Source organism: Haemaphysalis longicornis, unplaced genomic scaffold, assembly GCF_048455015.1.
Source record: "Haemaphysalis longicornis isolate Haplotype H1 unplaced genomic scaffold, Haemaphysalis longicornis Haplotype H1 scaffold_23, whole genome shotgun sequence".
NCBI classification, from domain to species: Eukaryota; Metazoa; Arthropoda; class Arachnida; order Ixodida; family Ixodidae; genus Haemaphysalis; species Haemaphysalis longicornis.
Window position 1 is genome coordinate 4,872,486 of NW_027526306.1, and position 6,809 is coordinate 4,879,294.

General features: G+C 47.1%; 1 long non-coding RNA gene across 1 annotated transcript in view; it reads left to right on the top strand.

Annotated features, from left to right (window-relative positions):
- LOC144172526 (uncharacterized) overlaps nt 1–6,017 on the top strand; it is a 39,641-nt gene extending 33,624 nt beyond the window's left edge. Inside the window, exon 3 of the long non-coding RNA XR_013323033.1 lies at nt 5,743–6,017. This is a non-coding gene — a long non-coding RNA (uncharacterized LOC144172526). The remainder of the gene's footprint in view (nt 1–5,742) is intronic.
- The last annotated feature ends 792 nt before the right edge of the window (nt 6,018–6,809 follow it).

Consider the following 6,809-nt stretch of genomic DNA (forward strand, 5'->3'; position numbering starts at 1 on the left):
TCGGAAATGGGGAGTGTGCATACAGTCAGGCTACGCCTACGGTACAACATCAACAAACAAACAAGAAAAATAAAAAGGGGGGCGGGGAGCTAGAGAGTAAAAAGGGGTCGTGTTAACAATGCAGCGTTCAAGGTTGCACCATGACGGGTCAACGGATGCCGCGTGGGCTGCAAGTTCAGACAATGGGGGAAACTGGACAACCGCGGTTTGAAAAGAAAGGGAAGAGTATACAGTAAGGTATTCAGTGACTGCGGAGACTAGTTCGGGGAAGCGAAGATGGGTGTGCCCCCCGCGGGTCAAGAGAATAGATAGGGGGCACAAAAGAGCATTTCACAGAAGCTAGCAATTGAACAGGAAATAGGTAGGGTCACAAAAGGTTAACGTCTACGACATGTCCAGAGTGGTCGACCAGCGTTGAACCATCTTAAGCTCCCTGTGGCACCAAGACTGCCAGAAGAGAAGCCCGCGCTATGTATGTAGCGAATCAGAATAGGAAATGACGGGTTCGTTGAAATAAGACAGAATTAAGCATTGTCAGCCGAGAAAACCTCTGAAAGCGAAGGGGAGGATGTGGTGGGAAGTGATACCGGAAAGTGGAGGGGAAAATACCACCGTCGGTAGCGTAGTGGTCATCACACCAGACCGGTATTCTGGAGGTCGTGGGTTCGGATCTCACCCGGCGGGCATTTTATCTCCACTTTCTTCCTTTTTAAATTTACCTTTTTCAATGACCCACCACATCCTCCCCTGTACCGTTATTTTTTGAGATCGCTGAACCCGAACCAGAATTGAGTCAAAACAATTAAGAACGGTTACTGGTTCCCGCCGAAATGATTCTACCCCCCCCCCCCGCGTTCTTGAAAATACGCGGTCAATGTGATTCAGGAATTTTCTATTTCACGCGAGATCACCTTAGTAACCACTCACGCACTTTCTCCTCCAGAGCAGTCACAACACTATCAGTCCTTTATACGTGGTCGCACCATGAGAAAATGTGTGCCCGGCAGTGTTTCAATGGTAGGCTGCTGCTGGTCGCGCGGGCAGAATGCAAGGACAAATGAGACACTTTTGGTATACTGTAAGCGATATGAAACATTGACTTCGCCTTTCCTTCGCTACGACGGTATGAGAGCAATCAGACTGCAAGATTGTTGCACGCCGCAAAATTGAAGGCCCACACCGTAAACGTTCATCAATGCTGCATTTCATGTGTTTAGAGAGGTCCCACACACAAAAAGTCCAAAAATTAACAAGTGTTACTCGCTGGTGTGACTCAGTAGCTGAGCCACTGGCAATGATTGCCGCCCCCTGCCACTGTTTTGGGATGTATAAACGCAAACTAAAAACGTTTGTATTTCGATATTTGGAACCTGGGTAAAGATTCCGAGGTGCTCAAAATTTTTCTGCCACCCTGCAATATATGGTGCTCTTCAAAGCAAGTAATAGCTTCGGGGCGTCAGACTTGCAAAACTTACTACAAATGTGTTCGGGCGAGAAAAAAAAGAAAAACACTATCACTTATGCTTAAAATGATCTGCATACAGTTCATGCAAGAATAGTTCCTGCTCTTTTTATTGCCTTCAGGCATCGCACAAGCATAAAATCATGCGGCGTATTGCTCTTTAGACGTCCCTCCTTTGCCCGACCGTTAACATAAATAAACTTGTCATCACTTTCATGGCAGCGGGAGCCGCGCTGCCTTCTACAATCGTTAGCTGATCACGACGCGTAGAGTGGACCATTACGACCAGCCATTTGCCCTCTTACGTTGACGCAGAACGTTTTTACAAACCACTCGAGCATGTAATTGCCATAGAGCTACAGGGTACTATCGTTTGCTTTGTAGCTACAATACTACACAATAATGCGGCATATCTTTGAGACCTATGATAGACAGCAACAGTGCCGATTGGTGGAAGATAGAAAAAATCTAATGTTGCGCTTTTGTATTGGTTTCAAAATTAGAGCAAACATTCTGACTTACATGCAAGGCAGAGAATTTTTCTGATTAACTATTTATTCTAAATTAACTAAGATTGTATCGTACAACAATAATACGGGTAAATAATACTAAAATATAATCTCACTGGCTTCCCAAAATGCAGAGAAACAGCATCTAACATTTCAGCAATTTCTAAAGATAGGCCGTGCTTGTTATTCTAAATATACGGGGAACATTATAGCTTTTTGTTGGTCGGGCAATATTGTGTCCTAAACAAAAAAACCGAGCCGGAACCGGCAGTACTCGCCCAAGACGCACAGCGCATGCGTCAGGCTAGGCGGTCGTGTAGCATAAAGCTCCGTATGCGTGTAAAGAAGAAAATTACGCCCACCTCCCCTCGCGGGAACCCTGGTGTGATGCGACGTTGAAGGGGGTTCCATTGTGCGTTTGCGTTGGGTCGATTACTCAAATTGCGTGAGCAATCGTCGGGTAATGCGATAGAGAGAGAGAGAGAGAGAGAGAGAGAGAGAGAGAGAGAGAGAGAGAGAGAGAGAGAGAGAGAGCAAGCGTATCGAGGACTACCGTCGACTGAGGGACCGGCCGGAGCGCGGCACTCTGCTTATATGTGCAGCGCGCCCGAAGGAGAGGAGACCGCGGAAAAAGAGGGCGCTGCGCGTGCGCACACCGCGCTTGCGCCGCGCGCAGCGCCGCCTACCGGTGGAGTGAGAATGCGCTGCCCCACGCGCTCGCAGATGTTTGGGCGAGAGTGTTCGCTATCAGAGAGAGGAGAGGAGGCGAGCGGAGGAGAGACACAGCTGTGCGGACGCGGACGACGACGACGCAGGAAGCACAGGGCCGCCGGCAAGGGATGCTCCTCTCAGTGTCGCATCTAAAAACCACAAAGCAGGCATCGAAACTGGGTGATCGATGATAAGGCGCCGGTGACCAATGGGAACCCTCACGCGCCCCCGCCCCCCCCCCCCCCGTCCCCACCCGAATGTGTGCTTGTAAAGATTTGGTTTGCAGCAGCTCTCGAAATAGGAGCGGCTTTGACGTTATTCAACGGCTAGCCCACGCGTGAGGCTAGGCAAAAAGAAGCAGTGGTCTCCCAAGACGTCGAGCGCATGCTTCGGGACCCAGCATTTGCCGTCAGAGAAGCGCAGTGCAAGCGACGAGCCCGTCGAGACAATGAGGGACCCTTCACACTTCCCCATCAGCAGGTGTAGTGGCTTAGAATAGCTTTGCTGGACATCCACTTTCGCAGGGTGGGATGGCGTACATTTTTTTAGAAGTACAGTCGCGAAAACGCCTGTCTATAACGCTCGAGTAGGGTACTTCGGACCGTTCAGGAGACACGTTGTGATAACGCCGGGTTTGAGATGGGTGGAATGTGAGCATGGAGGGTCCGCATCAGCGTGATGGCTGTGTCTCTTCTCGCTGTGCCCGTCGCCTTGGCTTCCGCGCATTCTTTGACCGTAATAAGCGCTGCATCCCTGCTCTGTCGGGATGGGAAACAAAAGCGGAGATTACCCGCCTGAGCAGACGATGAGCGAGTTTTTCATCTGCCTTAGCTTTGACGCACACCTGTTCATTGCGTGATTGTTCTGCCAATACGCTGCATTAGAACCGCGTGCCCCACTATCCGGATTCCGCGCTCGGCTTTGCACGTCACTGCTAACGGGCCAACACCCCAATACATATGCACGGTGCAAGCAATCAGAGACTGATATCTAGTCACTCTAGAACACCGGCACTGATGAGTTTTCGGTGATTGTTGTTCGTTTTCTCGCATACAAAAAAATCCGGTGTGTATTCTGTACGGAACCACGAAAATTAAGCGTTACACGTAATTAAACGCATCAAACGCTGTATTAAATATCGGTAATCTCCACTATTGCTATTGCCACCCGGCCCGGCAGTGCTGGCAACGCTTCTCACGGCAAAAGACGGTACGGAAGCAAAGACGACTTTGACAGCGCAAGGGAAATAGCCATCGTGCTGATTCGGGTCGCGCAAGCTCGCATTCTACCGTCCTCAAACCAGGCGTTATCACTAGATGTCTCCTGTGCAGTCAGGAGGATGCCACTCGCGCGTTATAGACAAGGGTTTTGCCCACTGTAATTTTCCTAAATTAAAGGCAAATAACCTAAATCCTTTAAAAGAATACATAGGCTCAAGACAAAATAGCCTGTACTGATCGCGGCAATAGTTTGTTTTGCAGAGGAAAACTTTTGACACTTGAGTGATCCGTCTAACATTCATGTGAATCAAAGCCGTGTTTGCTATTTTCTTAGAAAAGAAAAGTTTGTTTCCTGCAAAATAACTTCTCATAACTTAAACGTTGTGTCAAGTAGCTATATGTATATGTGTAGCTATATGTAAACACTTAATTTTGACAAGTAGGAGATAACTCACCAATTGTTATACCTGGTAGTGTAAATTATATATTTGCCAAACTGGGCAACGCCGAGTTCTGCCGCTAGTATATGATGAAGCTACAACCGTCAAAGTTCCGGGGCAATGTATCTCATGGGGCCCGGGGAAATACCGTCGATACCACATGCGATGTTATTGTTAGGTAAAAAATTGCACATCACTCGTATCTCTTGGTCTGACAGCTTGCTGCTATTCCCGTTGCAATCATTAGTATTCTGATAATTGTACAATGTAATTCCTGCCATCTCGTTTTTACACTGCCACTGGTTCCATGAAATTTCAACAACGCTGACAGACGCTCTGACAATGGATTTTCACAATAATAAGGACTGATTTTTAGGAGTGTATGAATGTCTTTGTCAGCTTTCAGTTGCAAATTCTCTCCGCTTATATCCACTTTTGGCCTTCCGGGAACTTGTGAAGGAAAGTTTGATATCCACCTGAATGCAGCCGTACGGCTACAAAGGAAAGCCATACAGCTTTCATTTGGGGATTGCCTTGGTGATTTCCCCTAAATCTGGTCGATTAACAACTGTCCTCACTTCGAGTTGTCCCAGGACGCTTCGTCCACAGGATGTTACTTTTGTCGAAAGTGGAACGCGTCAGCACGCGCTACAACAGCCGGCAATGGGTTTCGCGCACTTGGCGTCTGTAGCACGAGCTTCCCTGTGCTCCCTCTTGATGCGCGGACGCACGGGAACTACTTTCTTGGTAATTTTTTGCGTGCGCCTCCCGCAAGTCTAGATGACGCCCGGTACAATTCCTGAAGCGTGTGCTCAGGTGTGCGGTATATGGCGAGAGTAGCGATGACCTGGGTTTTTCCGATGACGAAGCAAACACTACGGCCAGCAACAACAGCTGCGCTGTTGTTGCTAGCCGTGGTTTTTGTTTTAGAAGCTGCGCTGTTAAAACGATGACGGAAGCGGTGATTGAGCACGCCCTCTCATGAATTTTCACTCACACTTTCATCAAAGAAACACTCATGAGTTGTTACTGATCAGATGTTTCGGGGTAATGTCGCAAAAATTAAGCTTTTAGGTCTCACGTTCCCGGCCATATTTTTGTGTTTTGTGTCATGTATTTGCATTACAAAATTATGCGAATGCTGGCTTGTGAAAAAAAATCTAGAATACAAGCTATGGACCTTAGTCCATTTAGCATATTTAGGGCAAATAAAAGCCCCTTAGGTGACCTGTAGTTTTTATACACAATTCTTTCGGCATACTGAAGTACACACATGATAAATCAGTTAAAGTAATCTTAACGCTTTCTGCGACTTGTTAATTTTTTACAACCTGTATATTTCATACCAAGTATATATTTATTTAAATTGCACTTTTTCATTCTTGTTCCAAACAATGCAGGGCAACTACTACATCCAGTGAATGGAAAGGATAATTGTGAAATTTGGACGGTTGTGCCTTTCGATGGCCCTCCTGTTCATATTAATGGCACGAACCACACTATTCCACAACTGGAGCGCGGAAGGAACAAATGCTGTCTCCGGTATTACAGAAAGCTATGCCGCCCAATTATGCTGGATCCAGAGGACAACCGGTGTTATGGTTTTCCACAGGAACGTCCTTACGAAGTTTAGTAAAAATTGTCCCTTTTTTGAAATAAAACAATTTCAATGCCACATCGGGTTTTTGTGTGAGAATAGCATTTTGTAAAATTTCTAATGCGTCGGTAGCCACGTAGTCGACAGACAAATACAGATTTTCGGCATTTGCTGTCACATTTGCAGAAGATATATGCAGCGGAAGTCTAATTATGCTGTATGGTTACTCATATTGTCTGTATATTTTTCTAGGCAATTTAAAAAAACTTCTCACTGTATGAGCATAACAAAAACGAGAGGTTCAACTTTTGTTATTTGAGATAAAAATCATTTATGTTTTCATTACAAATATAAGTGAGGAAAACGGGGGCAGTTCGGCTTTGTAAGAATACTCGACGGCGTTTTTTGCAACAAATTAAGGCATCGCAAGCTGAGGCACAATTCGTCAAGGCTTGCTGACCACAAATCTCTTCCCTTGGTACAAAAAAAACTTACCCTTCCTAGTATTTTAAGTGCGAATGCACTTTATAAGCGACCCCAAACCATCCACCGCCGGCGTCGGCGGCGGCGTCGGCGTCCGCAGTGCTCCTCTATACGCCTCGAGCGCGGCCTGTAGGGGCGCCACTGAAATCCCCCTAGCGGCCCGTTTCGAAAGCAGGCGCGGGAGTTCCCGGCCCGCTCCCCCTGTCGCCGTTGCTTTTGGGGCTCGTTGAAGACCGAGATTTACCGTTTGTCCGCATTCGAAATACCGAATAACATGGAGCAGGCACTCTGTTTGCAAGCGTGATGTGTTCACGAGAGTATAAACGTTTATGACGCGATCTTAGTGAGATCTATATGAGCGCCGGGCGTGTGTCACAGGCCGGCGTC